The sequence below is a fragment of the Thalassophryne amazonica genome, chromosome 2 (assembly GCF_902500255.1).
Source record: "Thalassophryne amazonica chromosome 2, fThaAma1.1, whole genome shotgun sequence".
NCBI classification, from domain to species: domain Eukaryota; kingdom Metazoa; phylum Chordata; class Actinopteri; order Batrachoidiformes; family Batrachoididae; genus Thalassophryne; species Thalassophryne amazonica.
The window spans coordinates 132,584,439-132,603,752 of record NC_047104.1 but is presented as its reverse complement, the minus strand read 5'-3'; the positions used below and the strand labels follow the sequence as shown (position 1 = coordinate 132,603,752).

The 19,314-nt window shown below is 40.6% G+C and overlaps 1 long non-coding RNA gene across 1 annotated transcript; it reads left to right on the top strand.

Moving 5' to 3' along the window:
* The first annotated feature begins 1,030 nt into the window (after window positions 1-1,030).
* Window positions 1,031-9,318, top strand: LOC117503008. The gene is made up of 3 exons (XR_004558451.1): window positions 1,031-1,110; window positions 2,706-2,709; window positions 9,309-9,318. It is a non-coding gene; the product is annotated as an uncharacterized LOC117503008 (long non-coding RNA).
* Window positions 9,319-19,314: the final 9,996 nt, after the last annotated feature.

Sequence of the window (19,314 nt, the reverse complement as noted above, 5' to 3'; positions counted from 1 at the left end):
GCAGTCTGGTTCCAAGTTCAGTTGTAGCTGAAGAGTTGACATGTTGCCACAATGACAAATAAGGTTCTTGTTCCAGTAAACACAGCAACAAAACTGTCAACTTAATAAGTGAGTGATCAGAGACCACTGACGCAAGAGGCATGGTGTCAGTATTTCTGACAGCAATACTGTGATCGAGGACCAAATCCAGGGTATTTCCACTAGTGTGTGTTGAATGCATGCACTTGGTTTCCGACTGATAACTGGAAGATAAACAAACAGGTACAGTATAAAATTGGAACCTCCATCCAATTTTGGTGGTCTAATTAAACCTATAACAGAAAAATGAGAGTGACTGAGGCACTTTTGTTTGAGATCTGTAAAATGTACACCAAATGGGCTTTTCAATATTAAATTCAAATTTCCACAAAATCCAGAGTCTGGATCAGATCTAGATCAAACTTTGTCAGGTGATAGTGAGTGCCAGTCTGCACCTCACTTTCAAATATGACAGTGATTGGGTCATGTTTGATAAAGAAATAATGTAAAATACACATTAAATGGGGTTTTCAATGTTAAATTTAAATGGCCACAAAATCTGTAATCCAGATTATATCCAGATCAAACTTTGTCAGTTGATAAACGATACCATCTTACATAATGCTGTCCAATATGAAAGAAATTTCATCTTTTGAAAGAGTTATGTTAAGAGTTATGACTTTTGAAAATTCGTACAATGTGAAAGATAGGGATTTTTCCCCTTTTCAATGATTTTTCCAGACTTTGACCTTTGACCTATGACCTTGAAAATTTAATCAGTTCTTGCCTATCAGAATATGAATCTTCTGTTAAAAAAAATCATATTAATGTATGAAAAATTCTGGGGTCCAGGCTGTTCACAAACAGACAAATGGGTCAAAAACATAACCTTCACCAACGACGCTGAGCGGAGGTTGGACAGTAATTGGAGAGATGTTACTGTTATTTGTTTCCATAAAAGAAAACAAATAAAATCAAGTCCTTCACACGTTTTCTGGCAAACTACAGGTACACCTCAAAAAATTTGATTATTGTGAAAAGTTCAATATTTTTTGTCAGGTATTTCAGATAGTGAAAATTTGACATTTTCTAGTTTCAGTACATAGAAACTAAAATGTTTCAATCACTTTTTTTTTATTTTAATAGTTACAGCCTGCAGGGGTGAAAACAACCTCTGCTCAACGTTGTTGGCAGAGAGGTAATCAACAAGTGGCTCACAGTTCACAGTTTACAGTTTCAGATTTGATTTAGTTTCACCAAAATATGTGGACAAGCAAGCTGGCGTAGCAGCCACAGACCCCGAATTATCAGGGCTTATTTGTGTCATCACACTCAGCATCGTTCTGGAAGGTTTTTGCCCACTGTATTTGACACTAGGGGGCACTAAAGCAGAACTTTCTACTGGCAACACCAGGCAACAGCAATGCAAAATCTTTTTTTTGTTGTTGTTGTTGATCTGTACTTCAGTGATTGATCAGGAGTTAACCTGTAGGTCTAATCAATATGTTCCACCTACATGCCAAGTTTCAAGTAAGTGATATTTGTCTTTCTTGAGTTATTGAAGATGAAGGATTCTTGACTGACTCACCCATTCACTCACATTTTGGTCCTGTGATCCAAGTTTAGTCCAAGTTTCATATAGAAATGTTATTTTATTTTTCTGTAGCAGGAGCAAGAGTAAAAACAACTGAACAGGAGGTTTATTCATTTATTTTATAAACATGCTTATTCCACTTCAGGTTCATTAGGCAAGAGATGGGGTACACCCTGCACAGGCTGCCAGGCTATCACAGGGCCGACAATTTAACGCTTCAAATTCACCTAACATGCATGTCTTTAGAGATGGGAAGGAAGCCAGAGCACCCGGGGGGAACCCAAGCAAACACGCAGAGAACATGCAAACTCCACGCAGGAGGTTTAGTTCTCCAAAAATAGATCTAACCTGAGAAATGTCCACATGGGCGCCTGCTGGGTTTATTGCGTGGTTGGATGTTCCTGTCAGGTTAACAGGTAACTCAGCCCAGATGCATAGTTACATGAAACAGACTTTACAAGTGATCCTTATTTATTATAGTGCAGAAACCGAGAGCCATACTGAGGACGGAACAGGAGGGACAGACAGACCTGATGGCACGATGATGGCTGGGAGGTAATTCACACAGGCAGGCAGGCTGGATGTGACACAACAGGACGTTATGGGATCCAAGAAAGGCACGAGGAACGCGGCGGAAATCCCACACTGGCATGCAAGACTCCGACAGAGACGGCGTGAAAATCAGATAGCGACTGTGAAGAGAAAACACACAACACAGGTGCCTAAAAACAGAGACACAACATTAAGTGCAGTGCGTGCAGACACACATACAGTCAGGGCCATAAGTATTTGGACTGTGGACACAATGGACTACAAAGTAGACAGTAAAGGTATGTTTTGAGTGCAGAATTTGTTGTTTAAATCAAGGGGTTCTACAAAAATATCACATTAACTATTTAGGAACAACACTCATTTTTATACACAGACCCTCCATTTTTTTGGATGCCAAAATAGATGTAAAGACTGTGAATATAAATGACTTTTCCAGACAATTTTCTTTCGACAATCAAAAGATGGACACATTAACATTTTCTAGTCACTAAATATGTCTTGGGCTTTGTTTTCAACAATCATTAAAATATGAACAGTATAGCACTGTAAGGTAAATCTGTCTGGTGTAAGAAGTGCTCAAAAACCGATCACTGACATTATGACAAGTCTGAAGGAATTACAGCCTGTAATTAGCAAAATTGTGCACAGTGCAATTTCCCTGACTGTAAAACTCAATGAGTTAGTTGAACCCAAACCATTTGAGGAAACCGATTGCCTTGTTAATGTTTTAGTAACTTAACAATTTATAGTTAATTAAACTTATGTAAATCTAGTTTGTTTTTCAATAAAAAATGACAAATATATTTCTGCCCAAAAAAATTGCATTACATTTTGGATTATATTTTTTTGATGCATTCTTTGGTTTACTTTTGTTGACTCTGTGTTGTGTTGTTATGACTCCGCCCATTCGCTCCCCTCAGGACACAAACTCACGATCTCCGGCATGGAAGTTGGACTCTCTAACCAGAAGGCTAAACCCCAGGGCTCTGGCCTTGTGAACAGATAATTCTTTTGAGGTGTTGGGAGTGAGGTTTACTAACTACGAGGTCTGTTAGAAAAGTAATGGACCTTTTTATTTTTTTCAAAAACCATATGAATTTGAATCACGTGATTGCATCAGACAAGCTTGAACCTTCGTGCGCATGCGTGAGTTTTTCACGCCTGTCGGTTGCGTCATTCGCCTGTGAGCAGGCTTTGTGTGAGCACTGGTCCACCCCTTTCGTCGGATTTTTATTGCGAATAAATGTCTGAACGATTTGGAGCTTTGCTGCATCAATTTTTTTCCAGAAACTGTGAGAGACCTCCAGGTGGACACCGTTCGGAAAATTAATACGGCTTTCAGGGACGATTTTATGGGGATTATACAGATTAAGGAGTGTTACTGCCACTTTAAGGACGGCCCACAACTGCTGAGAGCGCGGCGCGCTCCCAGCCCCCATCGACAGGCTGACACCCCGATGAAACAACCAGATCATTTCCAACGTGAAGGCTTTGTTGATCCGGGACCTCGTCTGACTTTCACAAAAAGGCAGGAGACGTGGACATCAGCACTTTTTCAGCACATTCCACTGTTACAGGAGATTTTTTCATGGAAAGAAAAGCGGAGGGACGCGCCACGGAGCCGTTCATTACGCGGTACAAAACCACCTCGGTGTTGGTCTCACAGGACGGCTTTGAGGTGGCTTTCAGATGGATTCCGGTTGCTTTTCAGTTGTGTGATTAGCCGATTGTGATTGTGCATGAGCTGGACATGCCCCAACATGTCCTGGAAGGCTTCATCACGGCGTTGCTTTGCGCCATGCGGCTCCACCGCGCTGCTCCTCTTTCCATGACAAAAACTCCTGTAACAGTGGAATGTGCCGTTCATTTCTAAACTGGAGGCTGTCTTGATCCGGTATGTCGTCTGACTAGCACAGGAATTGTGAAAAGATGTGGACATCAGCACTTTTTCAGCACATTAAGACAGATGTGCGGAGGAGTTCCGCGCGTCGCGGTGGAGCCGCATGGCGCAAAGCAACGCCATGATGAAGCCTTCCAGGACATGTTGGGGCATGTCCAGCTCATGCACAATCACAATCGGATAATCACACGACTGAAAAGCAATCGGAATCCATCTGAAAGCCACCTCAAAGCCGTCCTGTGAGACCAACACCGAGGTGGTTTTGTCCCGCGTAATGACCGGCTCCGTGGCGCGTCCCTCCGCTTTTCTTTCCATGAAAAAAACTCCTGTAACAGTGGAATGTGCCGAAAAAGTGCTGATGTCCACTCCTTCTGCCATTTTGTGAAAGTCAGACGAGGTCCCGGATCAACAAAGCCTTCACGTTGGAAATGATCTGGTTGTTTCAGCGGGGTCTGAGCATGTCGATCGGCGCTGGGAGTGCGCCGCGCTCTCAGCAGTTGTGGGCCGTCCTGAAAGCGGCAGTAACACTCCTTAATCTGTATAATCCCCATAAAATCGTCCCTGAAAGCCATATTAATTTTCCGAACGGTGTCCACCTGGAGGTCTCTCACAGTTTCTGGAAAAAAAAATTGATGCAGCAAAGCTCCAAATCATTCAGACATTTATTTGCAATAAAAATCCGACGAGAGGGGTGGACCACTGCTCACACAAAGCCTGCTCACAGGCGAATGACGCAACCGACAGGCGTGAAAAAACTCACGCATGCGCACGAAGGTTCAAGCTTGGCTGATGCAATCACACGTGATTCAAATCCGTATGGTTTTTGAAAAAAATAAAAAGGACCGATACTTTTCTAACAGACCTCGTACATATGCACAGCGACACCTGCTGGCCTCCGTTACATAAACTCAATTAAAATGAGTGAATGGAATGCACTGGAAATATATCACCAACACTTAAAATCCCCAAAACCTTAAATGCGCTTTGTTATGACAAAAATTCATTTTTGAGTTAGTTTAATTAATGGAAATGAGTGACTGTAACTTTTTTCAAACTTTGAGTTACATTAACTTAGTTATTGTATTAAAATGGAGGGTTCAGTTTAACAGTGCTGCAAACACGTTCAATTGGGGCCCAAATGGACCTCACTTGGGCTTTTGCTGGGCATGGGTTCAGGGTGGGCTTTTTTGTTGGGCACCACATGGGCTTAAGATGGGCTAAACTAATAGCTGGAGCCCATATATGGGCAGTATGTGGGCGTAATTCTATTAGAAATTGTTGCAAGTGAACCACTATGAGGTCTTTTAATGTTCTCTGTTAACTATACAATAAATGACAGACCGTGTTGAAATAATGGCATCTTTTCAAAATTGACCAGTCATGACTAGCAATCATGACTTTTCTTTTGTTTTGCTAAATGAAAGCCATTCATGAAAGTCAATATCAATATTGCCTCTTCTTTACTCTTTCTTTAATCTACTGTATTTTTAATGAGCTAAAACTAATATTATGAGCCTATTCCTCAGAATGTTTTTTTTTTGGTTACAGTCGCAAAGACATATAAACTTATTTCTCAGCTGTCATGTGTGCAAGAATTAGAACCAAGATGAAGATCAAAATATTTATTGACAGTTCAGCAGCAGGCTGGATAACAGACAAACCAAAGGAAACCCAACTGTGATGTGAAATCCAGCAACAAATCAACACAGACACAGTGAAAACTGGGTACTAATGTATTGTAATATGATTACAAAGTGACAGCCGATGCACAAACAGAAACAGAGTGAAGTAACACACCCACTAACACAAACAAGGGAGTGATTAGGAGCTAACGCAGCACTCAGGTGAATGTCAACAGAAAAAGAAAAAAGAAAACCAAATCCCCATGACAGACAGAAAAGACACAAGTTGACAGTGAATGCTGACATCAGCAATATTTTCTTTTCCCCCGGTCACCATGGCAACCATGGCTAGCTAGTATAGTTACGCTAGTAATTACACTAGTTATGGTTTATAATGAAATAAATCTGAATTAATTTGTAATGGCATGCAAAGATGCCTTGATATATATGTAAGTTATGATACAAGACAAATTTGAAAGACAAATGATTAATGTGTTCACTGAATGAAAATGTTTTTTTTTTTTTGCTGCAGCAAATCCAAGAACAGAAGCAGATGAATTTATCATGACGAGTTCATCTTATTTTATAAACAAACACGGAAAGGGGTACTATTACTTAAAATTTGCTAATGTAGTGTTTCTGATGTAAAAGGTGTGCTTAATCCCAGTGTGGATCTGCAGTTTACCAGCTGTAGTGACTGAACAAAACAGGGACAAGGACTGAAGGACATTATGATTATATATCATTTTAACATTGCAATACCTTTTGCTGTTGTTGAGTTGTGTCTGCATCTGACTGTCCTGTCTGTGCCTTCTGTTTATGGTTTGTGTTCTGTCCTGTCTGTTGCCCACTTCAGTGTGTATGTGTGTGCGTCTGTGCACTCTGTCCGTGTCCTTACATTTATACAGTGGTGGGCACAGCTAAGCAAAAAGTTAGCTTTGATAACCATTAATCAGATAACTGAAAAGTTATCTTTTATGACAATAAACCACTAAACTGCTAAAAAAAAAAGTAGGACCGATAACTTTTAGTATTGATTCGGACGCGGCATCAGATTACACTGTCGGCTTCTGATAAACCAGTTTCACTTTATGCACCGCAGGGGCTGCTGGGTAAATTTAAGGATCACAAACACACAAGAACGCACGAAAAATGAATGAATACAAAATAAAACCCCAAACACTGTCATCATCTTTCAAAAGCAGTAAAACGCAGTATTAGAAGTCACAGTTTATCTCTGTATTAGATACACAAACTAAAAATCTGCTGCTTTTATCACGTTTTGAACCCTGCGGCTTAAACAACCAAAATACGTCCATGCATTTTTAATGCATTGATTGGCAGAGTAAAATACATGTAATAAATATAAATTCTTACCTGTTAGTTTCAGTGGGATTCATCTGAATAAATAATCATCCTCAGATTATCCAAAACGGTCTAAATGGTGAAGAAACGTCCCAGTCTGTACACAGCTGTGCCGTGAGAGCTCCTCTCTCCCACCTAGTCTTGGCGATACCGTCATCCACAAAGAAATAAAATAAAATAATGTTAAAATTAATCCGTTTTGTTTTTGTGTTGAGCAGACAATAACACTTCTTTGTCTTCTTTTTTCGGATCCAATGGCGGACGGCACCAGTTTAAGGTGCATTTAGCACCGCCTACTGGGCTAGTGACTGCGCTGAGATTTTACAAAACCTTAACTCCTGGCAGCCATAGTCATTTGTTTAGATGCAATTAAGTAATCCAGTGTCCTTTAGATATTTAAATAATTATTTTTGCATGATGTGTGATGGGTTTTGCAGCAGATTTCCAAGGGACGGTAACACTGTACTGTCCAAAGTGAACCTGAACTACACTACCCACAATGCTCCCCGCATTGACCGGCCAATCACGTTTTGCGCCTAATGATGATGTCATCAGCAAGTGACAGCCAGTCCGCCGTAAATAAACACACAACAAACGGACTAAAATGTTTGATTTTAGGTTTTACAAATGGTTTTGACCGTTAACTTTGCTCACTTTACCATGAAAAAAATGTTATCGGACTGAAAGTTATTGGAACTAAATTTATCTGAAGATAATTTTTCCGATGATGGTTTTAAAACTTATCTGAAAAGCTAATCTACTAGCAAAAACATTAGCTTCGATAATTACCCGCTATCGGATTAGCTGAACTGTGCCCACCACTGCATTTATGGGTTTGTATTTTAGTTCCCTGTCTTGTCTCGGGGTATCCACTTATGTGTTTATTGTCTGCTGCCTACACTTCTATTTGTATTCAGCGTTTGCCTTTCTGTGTCTGTCTTTTGTGTATGTCCTCCTAGTGGTTTGTCCTTGGTCTGTCTTCTCATTTGTCTGTGTGATCTGTCCCCAGGCTGTGTCTCTGTGTCTTCTTGTCTTTGTCTTTAATTGTTCACTCTGGATTTGGTCTGTGGTTTTCATGTGTAGTACCTCTGTTTAACACTGTGTTCACTTTGTAGTTCCATGTTGGTTACTCTGCTTTTATTTCTTGATGTAGTTTTGGTTATTATTTGGTTTGGGTGTTAGTCTCCTTCCCAGTTTTTCTGCTGTTGTGTTTTGTTTCTCTTTTTAGTTCTAAGGTTATTTTTGTATTATGTAGTTTTTAGAGCTGTCTTTTGGTTTTGTGATTTTTTTTTCTTCTTAAGTCATGTTTTTGTTTTGTTTTTTTCTACTTTACTTTAGATATCTGTTTAGTTTCTGAGCACCTTTTGTTGTTAAGTTGCTACTTGACCTTTGACCCTTTCACACACCTGTCCTCCATCTATTCATCAGTTTGAGTTGGTATTTACAGTAGTGTTCAGAATAATAGTAGTGCTATGTGACTAAAAAGATTAATCCAGGTTTTGAGTATATTTCTTATTGTTACATGGGAAACAAGGTACCAGTAGATTCATTAGATTCTCACAAATCCAACAAGACCAAGCATTCATGATATGCACATTCTTAAGGCTATGAAACTGGTCTATTAGTAAAAAAATGTAGAAAAGGGGGTGTTCACAATAACAGTAGCATCTGCTGTTGATGCTACAAACTCAAAACTATTATGTTCAAACTGCTTTTTTAGCAATCCTGTGAATCACTAAACTAGTATTTAGTTGTATAATCACAGTTTTTCATAATTTCTTCACATCTGCGAGGCATTAATTTTGTTGGTTTGGAATCATGATTTTGCTCGGTTACTAGTGTGCTTGGGGTCATTGTCTTGTTGAAACACCCATTTCAAGGGCATGTCCTCTTCAGCATAAGGCAACATGACCTCTTCAAGTATTTTGACATATCCAAACTGATCCATGATACCTGGTATGCGATATATAGGCCCATCACCATAGTAGGAGAAACATGCCCATATCATGATGCTTGCACCACCATGCTTCACTGTCTTCACTGTGAACTGTGGCTTAAATTCAGAGTTTGGGGGTTGTCTCACAAACTGTCTGCGGCCCTTGGACCCAAAAAGAACAATTTTACTCTCATCAGTCCACAAAATATTCCTCCATTTCTCTTTAGGCCAGTTGATGTGTTCTTTGGCAAATTGTAACCTCTTCTGCACGTCTTTTATTTAACAGAGGGACTTTGCGGGGGATTCTTGCAAATAAATTAGCTTCACACAGGTGTCTTCTAACTGTCACAGCACTTACAGGTAACTCCAGATTGTCTTTGATCATCCTGGAGCTGATCAATGGGTGAGCCTTTGCCATTCTGGTTATTCTTCTATCCATTTTGATGGTTGTTTTCCGTTTTCTTCCACACATCTCTGTTTTTTTTTTTTTTTTGTCCATTTTAAAGCATTGGAGATCATTGTAGATGAACAGCCTATAATTTTTTGCACCCGTGTATACGTTTTCCCCTCTCCAATCAACTTTTTAATCAAACTACGCTGTTCTACGCTGCTGGAGGTTTCTTCCTGTTAAAAGGGAGTTTTTCCTTCCCACTGTGGCCAAGTGCTTGCTCATAGGGGGTCGTTTTGACCGTTGGGGTTTTTCATAATTATTGTATGGCCTTGCCTTGCAATGTGGAGCGCCTTGGGGCAACTGTTTGTTGTGATTTGGCGCTATATAAGAAAAAAGTTGATTGATTGATTGATTCTTCTGAACAATGTCTTGAACGTCCTATTTTCCTCAGGCTTTCAAAGAGAAAAGCATGTTCAACAGGTGCTGGCTTCATCCTTAAATAGGGGACACCTGATTCACACCTGTTTGTTCCACAAAATTGCCGAACTCACTGACTGAATGCCACACTACTATTATTGTGAACACCCCCTTTTCTACTTTGTTTTTGTTTTTTTTTTACTAATAGCCCAATTTCATAGCCTTAAGAGTGTGCATATCATGAATGCTTGATCTTGTTGGATTTGTGAGAATCTACTGAATCTACTGGTACCTTGTTTCCCATGTAACAATAAGAAATATACTCAAAACCTGGATTAATCTTTTTAGTCACATAGCACTACTATTATTCTGAACACTACTGTAAGTAGCACCTGTTTCTTTCTTATTTTGCTGGTTCTTTTACATTTGTCACCTTATTCACTTTGCTCCCTCCTGTTTTGTTAAACTGTTAAACTCTGATTGTTACCTGTTGTAGTTGCTGTTGTAGTTTTGTGTGTTGACTCCTTGTTTGAACTTTCTTGTCATGTTTTGTCTGGAGTCATTTTCCACATCACTTGTTTGGACTGATAATCATGGGGGAACAGTGAACTTCTTGGTTTTTGCAACTACCCTTTTGTATCCTTGCTGCCTGCAAATTGGTTTCATTTTGACTTTGCTAAGACTTAACAGCTGCCTGCAATTTCCCCAAGTCTTCTCCCATTTATCCCAAATTAAAGGGATAACATACAAACAAACCATGAGCCAAACAGTGACATTGACAGTGAGGAATGACAAAAAAACCCAGCATGTGAAACAGCAACATGGACGGAAAGACAAATCATTTTAAAAACATAAAAGGAATATTAACATGTTCAATAAGGGAGGTGCACATGATGATAGTGGCAAAAATAAGAAAGTATAGAATTTTACATGACTTACAGAGTATATTGAGTGAACATGAGTTATTTGTGTGAAAAAGGAATGAATCTACAAGCTAAAATCACAAAAAGTTGGGAAAGTATGGCAAATGCAAATAAAAAAAAACCTTTGTTACATTCACACTTGACTTGTATTACATTGCAGGCAGCATGAACCCAAGATACGTACTTATGTGTGTATATATATATATATATATATATATATATATATATATATATATATATATATATATATATATATATATATATATATATATATATATATATATATATATATGGTTAACTTTTTAATTTGTTAATATACATCCAATCCTGCATTTAAGGCCCGCAACTCATCTGTACAAATAAAATTGTTAAGGTTTCTGCAGCCATAGTTATGAGTTGTTACAGACTCCATGCAGGCTGCTTATTCCCTCCCATTGACAGTCAACATGCTAGCTTCAAATAAAGTTGGGATGTTAAAGCAATTACTCTACACTTAAGACATTTTGGCATTAAAAATGCCAAGCGATGGGGTAATGTGGTCCCCCCCGCAAAAAAAAAAAAACTGGAATACTGATTCATCTGACCACAATACATGTTTCATCCATGTTTTGGTCCAACTGAGATACATCTGAGCTCACAGAAGTCATATTAACAAGGTTAATATGAAACGTCTTTTTTTGCACAGTAAAGCTTTAGATGGCATTTGTGAATGAACTTCATATTTTAGTGCTTGACAAAGGTTTCCCAAAGTAATCCCTTGCCCATGTGATTATATCAGTTATTGATGAATGATAGGGGTACTACTGGAGCTGTGCCAGGAAAGGCATCCGGTGTAAATCCTGTGGTAAATACCAATGCCAAATTCCGATACACCTCTTAAAGGAAGAAAAGAAGAGACTATGGATGACAACAACATTCTTCACCTCCTAAAATACAAAGAGTTTAACAGCTACTGAAAAAATAACAGACTACAGTAAATGTCTCATTTAAAATACAAAACACATGGGCTTAAAGATTTTAGACTGTAAATAAGTAAGTAAATTAGGGGTTTCTGTGTAAGCCGTCCACTGTTCTGACTCACAATGTCAGTGCTTATTTTAAAAGCTCTTTTCTCCTTTAAAGCCCCTAATGCAGCACATGTTTTCATAAGCAAGGCTCAGCTTCTTCTGATACACGAACAGATATGGTGAGCAGCTAAAACCTTGATCCCCAACAGCTGTTCGTGCATTAGATGAGCTCAGGGTATTCTGCAGTTCACTAGTTCACAATCTCTAACAAGAGCCATTACACTGGCCAGATTGCACACAGCCTCATGTGTCCTACCAACAAATTTACATGAGTAACTTCTGAAATGAAGGCTAGTACTGATTTCTAGGCTTTGCCACAGGAACATCCAGATACTGCATCATGTCTTTAAATTTTTGCCTCTGGACATCGATGCCAAGTGTACAAAGAGCAAACACATTTAAGATACTTTAACTGTTTGGATCATTGGAATAATTCAGTTAAGTAAAGTACTAATACCTGCTTCCCAGAACCAGATGAAACATTTGATCTAAATTATTTCATGCAGGTTGGTCAACAGTAAGACGATCTGTGCTCTTCACTGGTCATAAAATCTAACATGTCAAATATAACCCCATCTCTTAGTTGCAAAAAAAAATAAAATCAAGGCTAGTCTGAGACCACAGAAGGACAGGGTCACTGTGACATCCTACCTTGTGTAGAGTTTTCAAAGCAGTCACAGTAATAAGTTTTGAGTTTTGTGAGGACACACAGACACAAGAGTTTAGACACAATGTCCTGTTCCAAACGCAAGAGGTTAGACACAATGTCCTGTTCCAAACGCAAGAGGTTAGACGCAATGTCCTGTTCCAAACATCCAACCAGGTGAGTATAATAAACTGAATCGTACACACAGTGATTAAAAGGTTTTTCTAAAAAACATATTTTTATATTTTAGGATGGCTGCATAAAACACAGCCAACCCAGTTAACTTTTAAGTATTTTAAACAATGCAAGATAAAGTGTTTTGGTCTTGGGATACAATGAATTTAGTCAATCATGGGTGTGGGGTTTTTGTTTAGTTTTGTTGTTGTTTTTGGGCATAACAAAAATTGCACCAATCAGATTGTCATTGCCTTTAAGAGCTGGAGTGCACTGGAACCTGGCACATTGCTGTAATGGTGCTGGACCAAGTAAAAGATTTTCTGGCAAGATAATGGATCTGTGCACAAATTACAGAAGTGCAAATGCAGAGAGGAGCCACCAAAGCTTCCTGAAGTGAAGCAGTCATTTCATGTTGGCCGCAGCTGCATTCACTGCAGTATGTGTCAGTCTCGCTGTTTGATAGCATAGTGACAACATAGCAATAACCAACCTGGTCACATCCAGTGAAAGATTTCACTCTCCTTCACATATATACCAGGTGTGTTTCTGATGGATGGCACATGTGACACAAACTTCTTATCAGAGTGCTTCCCACAAAAATAAATGAGCTTGTGTTTGCTTTCTCCTTGCTCACAGACTGTGCAGTCAGGTGAGTAACCAGCTGGTGATGAGGAGGGAACAGCCCCCCCAACCCCCTTTGAGTAAAGATCCAGTTGTGAAGGTATTTTTTGTACATAATAATAATAATAATAATAATAATCAATATGCAGCATGCTGGGTTAGTGGTTTCGTGGTTACCACTGTCACCTCACAGTGAAAAGTGTGCTCCTGACCTGTGCTTCCTGTGTTTGCTCCGGCTTCCTTCCACTTCCAAAACGATGCAGGTTTGATGAATCAGAAACTTTAAATTGGCTGTAGCTCTAAGTGAGAGTGTGTTTCTCTTTATATGTGTCGAGCCTGCGATAGACTGGCAGCCTCTCCAGGGTGTACTCTGCCCCTCACCCAGCTGGGATAGACTGCAGCAGCCAGCCCCCACCCCACCCCCCTCCCTGTGACCCTTAATTGGAATAAGCAGGCCATTAAAATAAATTGTTTACTTTAAAAGTAAATAAAACTTATCGGAGCAGCTTGGATTGGATTTAAAAGTGTTTTTTCCATTTAATGCATGGCAGAGCTGTTAAATTGTCAAGTATGAACACTGCATTGACTTTAATGTGCTTACTAAACTCTGTAGAAGTACAATATTGAGAACAATACAAGTATCACATCAGGACTCTGTATTGACAGATACTCTGTGAAATATATATATATATATATATATATATATATATATACATACGAGGTCTCTTAGATAATAAACCGACCCTTTTATTATTTTTTTTTAACTATATGGATTTGAATGACATGCGATTACACCAATCATGCTTGAACCCTCGTGCGCATGCGTGAGTTTTTTCACGCGTGTCGGTGACGTCATTTCCCTGTGGGCAGGCCTTGAGTGAGATGTGGTCCCGCCCTCTCGGCTGAATTCCTTTGTTTCACACGCTGCTCAAGACGGCGCGCGTTGCTTTATCAAAAATTTTTCTGGACCTGTGAGGAATATCCGAGTGGACACTATTCGAGAAATTAAGCTGGTTTTCTGTGAAAGTTTAACGGCTGATGAGAGATTATGGGGTGTTTCTGTCGGTGTAAGGACTTCCCACGGAGCGGGGCGTCGCGCAGCGCTCCCAGGCGACGTTGTCTGGCTGTTTCAAGCTGAAATCATCCTAATTTAAGGCTTAATTCACCCAGGACGTCGTGAGAGAACAGAGAAGATTCAGAAGAGGCCGGCATGAGGAGTTTATGTGGACATTCCACTGTTAAAGGTCATTTTTTAATGAAAGACGTGCGCGCAAATTCGCCGAGTCGTTTCCGTGACGACGACGCAAATCTGTGTGCGCCGCGACAGGAAAAACACCTCCTTGAAGACCATTTGTAAAATTCAGGCGGCTTTTGATGGCTTTCAACAAGTGAGTAACTGAGAAATTGTTTAACAGCTTGGGCATGTTCCAACTTGCCCGTTAAGATTTCCAACGGAGGTGTTTTTCGTGCCGCGACCCCCCGCGGTCGGGTCCGGCCCGACATGCGACTCTGCCCGCACGTTCTTTCATTACAAAATGACCGTTAACAATGGAATGTCCGAATAAACTCCTCATGCCGACTTCTTCTGAAAGTTCTCTGTTCTCTGACGACTTACTGTGTCAACAGAGCCTGAAATGTGGAAGTTTCAACTTGAAACGGCGAGACGCTGCCGCCTCGAAGAGCAGATCGCCGTCAGGCGCCGTGGACCGTCCTTAAAGCGACACTACCAGACCAAAATCTCTCATCAGCCATTAAATTTTTACCGAAAACCAGCTGAATTTATTGAATGGTGTCCACTCAGTTGTGCCTTACAGTTTTGAAAAAAATTTTATCAAACAAAGCAGCAGTCTCTGAGCCATTCCTAAACAATGAAAAAAATCGACGAGCGGGTGGACGACTCCTCACTCAAAGACTGCCCACAGGCGAATGACGTAACCGACAGGCGTGAAAAAACTCTCGCATGCCCACGAGGGTTCAAGCATGTCTGATGTAATCACACGTGATTCAAATCCATATGGTTTTGAAAAAAATAATAAGGTCGCATACTTTTCTAATAGACCTCGTATACAGTGGGATTAAAAAGTATTTAGGCAGCCCCTGATTGTGCAAGTTCTCCTACTTAGAAAGATGAGAGAGGTCTGTAATTTTCATCATAGGTACACTTCAACTATGAGAGACAAAATGAGAAAGAAATCCAGAAAATCACATTGTAGGATTTTTTAAAGAATTTAATTGTAAACCATGGTTGAAAATAAGTATTGGACACCACAAACAAGCAAGATTTATGGCTCTCACAGACTGAAACAACTTCTTTAAGAAGCTCTTCTATCCTCCACCTGTTACCTGTATTAATGGCACCTGTGGAACTCGTTATCTGTATAAAAGACACCACAGCCTGAAACAGTCAGACTCCAAACTCAACCACAGCCAAAACCAAAGAGCTATCAAAGAACACCAGGAAGAAAATTGTAGATGTGCACCAGGCTGGGAAGAGTGACTCTACAATACTCAAGCAGGTTGGTGTGAATAAATCAACTGTGTGTTGGGTGGGCCGCTGAAGAGGAGGTACTGCTGGCCCACCACCACCAGTCGGCACCCTGCTTGGAGTGCGGGCTTCAAGCATGAGAGGGCGCCGAGACAGAGAGTGACAGCTGTCACTCATTTACACCAGCTGTCACCAATCACCACCAGCTCTACAAAAGCCGGATCATTACTCCACCTCCTCGCCGAGAAATCAACTACCGTTGAAGGTATTTCTCCGCTGTGAGTAAGACTGTTCTTAACCTGATCTTTATCTGCAGCCTTTTTTCCGAAGTCGGAGATAACTGAGTGGCGTGTAGTGGGAGCAGCGACGTCTTCGCCTCCCACTCCATCCAGATAAGTGACTGACAGGAGCTGCTAGAGTGTTCCTATTTCGGAGGTGGAGGTTTTCCCTCCTTGAAGACCTGCAGAAAAAGGATTACTGGGTGTGTGGATACACACTCACCATAACTGTTTTGTCATCTTCTGCCAGCAGTACCAGGGTCTGCAACCGAAGACGGTGACCACCTGGGGCTCAGGACTTGGCGGCTCCGGTGTTTCTTCAGGCCGTTGGTGGTGGAAGCTGTGTGGGTCCCGGCTCTCCGATCGCCAGAGGTCTCTTATCTTCGAGCCTGCCCGCACGTCACCTTGTGTACAATTGGCATTATCTGTGTCTGTATTTAGTTGTGCGATTCACAACATTAAATTGTTGCTCTTTGTCTTATCCATTGTCCGTTCATTTGGCCCCCTGTTGCGGGTCCGTGTTACGACCCTTTCCCAACACTGTGGGAACAATTGTAAGAAATGGAAGACATACAAGACCATTGATAATCTCCCTCGATCTGGGGCTCCATGCAAGATCTCATCTGTGGGGTCAAAATGATCATGAGAACGGTGAACAAAAATCCCAGAACTACACGGAGGGACCTGATGAATGACCTGCAGAGAGCTGGGACCAAAGTAACAAAGGCTACACACTATGCAGAGAGGTACTCAAATCCTGCAGTGCCAGGTGTGTCCCCCTGCTTAAGACAGTACATGTCCAGGCCTGTCTGAAGTTTGCCAGAGAGCATATGGATGATCCAGAAGAGGATTGGGAGATATCATGTGGTCAGATGAAACCAAAATAGAACATTTTGGTAAAAACTCAACTCGTCGTGTTTGGAGGAAGATGAATGCTGAGTTGCATCCCAAGAACACCATATCTACTGTGAAGCATGGGGGTGGAACATCATGCTTTGGGGCTGTTTTTCTACAAAGGGGGACAGGACGACTGATCCGTGTTAAGGGAAGAATGAACGGGGCCATGTATCATGAGATTTTAAGCCAAAACCTCCTTCCATCAGTGACAGCATTGAGGTGCAATGTGGCTGGGTCTTCCAACATGACAGTGATCCCAAACACACCACTCGGGCAACGGAGGAGTGGCTCCGTAAAAAGCATTTCAAGGTCCTGGAGTGACCAAGCCAGTCTCCAGACCTCGACCCCATAAAAAACTTGTTGAGGGAGTTGAAAGTCCATGTTGCCCAGCGACAGCCCCAAAACATCACTGCTCTAGAGGAGATCTGCATGGAGGAATGGGCCAAAATACCAGCTACAGTGTGTGCAAACCTGGTGAAGACTTACAGGAAACGTTTGACCTCTGTCATTGCCAACAAAGATTTTTTTTTGTCTCTCATAGTTGACGTGTACCTATGTTGAAAATTACAGACCTCTCTCATCTTTCTAAGTAGGAGAACTTGCACAATCAGGGACTGACTAAATACTTTTTGGCCCCACTGTATCATATTATGACTTTTTTGAAAAGTTGTGTTGTTGGCATTTATATAAAGGGGTGGGTGTGTATGTGGGGGGGGGGGGGCTTGACACAAAATTTCGCTTCGTGCTTCAATTTGTGCAGTTGTGAAAGACATCAGATGGCTGATGGTGACGCTTTATCTGTCCAATAGTTCATGTTATAAATCAATCACAAATACGTGGCTGATCAATTTACATCATCTCTCTGTCCATACTGGTTGCAGAGAAACAGCAGTAAATATATTTTTGTTGACCTTCACCTTTGTCTGATCCTCTCAAAACTAACCATCTCATGATTTTGCCCACATATGGTGAAACACTGCCCAGCTGTTTTTAGTTATCTTGTTTCCACACACACACACGCACACACACACACGCACACACAGAGGAATGATCACAATATGCCAATCTGCCGGAACACAGATTAATAACTGCGTCCAAAAACAATATGAGAAACAAATTGGGGAAAGAACATTGAAAATTTCCAATATCACATTTAGACCACTTCAAACAAAACCAAAAAAATTTAAAAATAAAAGCCACTTCAAAGAGAAAAGCAGCATAATTAGACTTTAACAGGGTTTCTGTAAGACATATGGCTTCATTACTCATTATTTTTGCTATTACAGAAACAAGAAGGAGCAACATAAAAAGCTTGAGCTTGAAGGCACTCAAAGGAGTCATACCTCTGCCAAAGTCACATATGTTCCAGAAAATATGTTCTGGGCCAAATTAAAAATAAAATCTCTCATTTTCTCACACATTATTCATCTGCTCACAAAGTTTAAGCAACATCCTGGCACAAACCTTTGACTTAAATGTTATGTGCCAAATAGTCTCCTGGATCTCAATTACAAAATATATTCAGGATCACCTGCAAAATGGAACCATTTATACCCCAGAACATTGTCTCTCTGCTCACCAAATGTAATTGAAATCTGCTGAATGGTGTGTGAGATATCCTGCTAAAAGTCAAATGCTACTGAAAACATGAGCTCTGTGACAATATCTCTGCTTTTTATATATTTTTTTTTTTTTATTTCTTTTATTTTTTTTTTTTTTCTATTTGCATTTCCAAACATGAAACTGCTCTCAATATGAATTGTGTATGATTGAGACAATATTGCAGGGGTGGTGTCCAAGTGGTTAGTGTGCATGGTTTCAGTGTGAAAGGTTCCCGGTTCAAACCCCACACCTTCCACAGTCCTCTATGTAACGTGGCGTTGTGTCAAGAAGGGCATCCGGCGTAAAACCTGTGCCAGATCAACATGCAGATCTACCTTGGTGCTGTGGCGACCCCTCTCGAAAAGAAGTTTTTCTTTTCTTGTAGCCTCTTCAATTGTTTCCATTGTATTAAAATGCTTTTTTTTTTAATAGATGCAAGATTGTGTCATGTTCTACCATGTGTGTTTTTCAGTGTGCGCATGATTATAAGCTGCAGTTATTTCTAATTAGAGCTACGGTAATATCATGAGGCTCCAGCCCAAGAGATCCCCAATTATCATGGAATTTAGAAAGCAAAAGCTACACCCAAACAGTCAAAAGCAGCGCCAAGAATAGACTGACCTTAGACATAACTCATTCACCGAGATCACTAGAAGACCGGCCCGCCCGTGTGGGTCTCTCACACACGCACATACACACACAAAGGCTCTGCAGTTTCCAGGAATGCTTTTAGAGTGTTGAGAGGAGACACTGGTGTCGAGGCAGAGGGCTCTACAGTAACAGTGGAAACTATCATAAATTCTGGTTCCATGTGCTAACAACA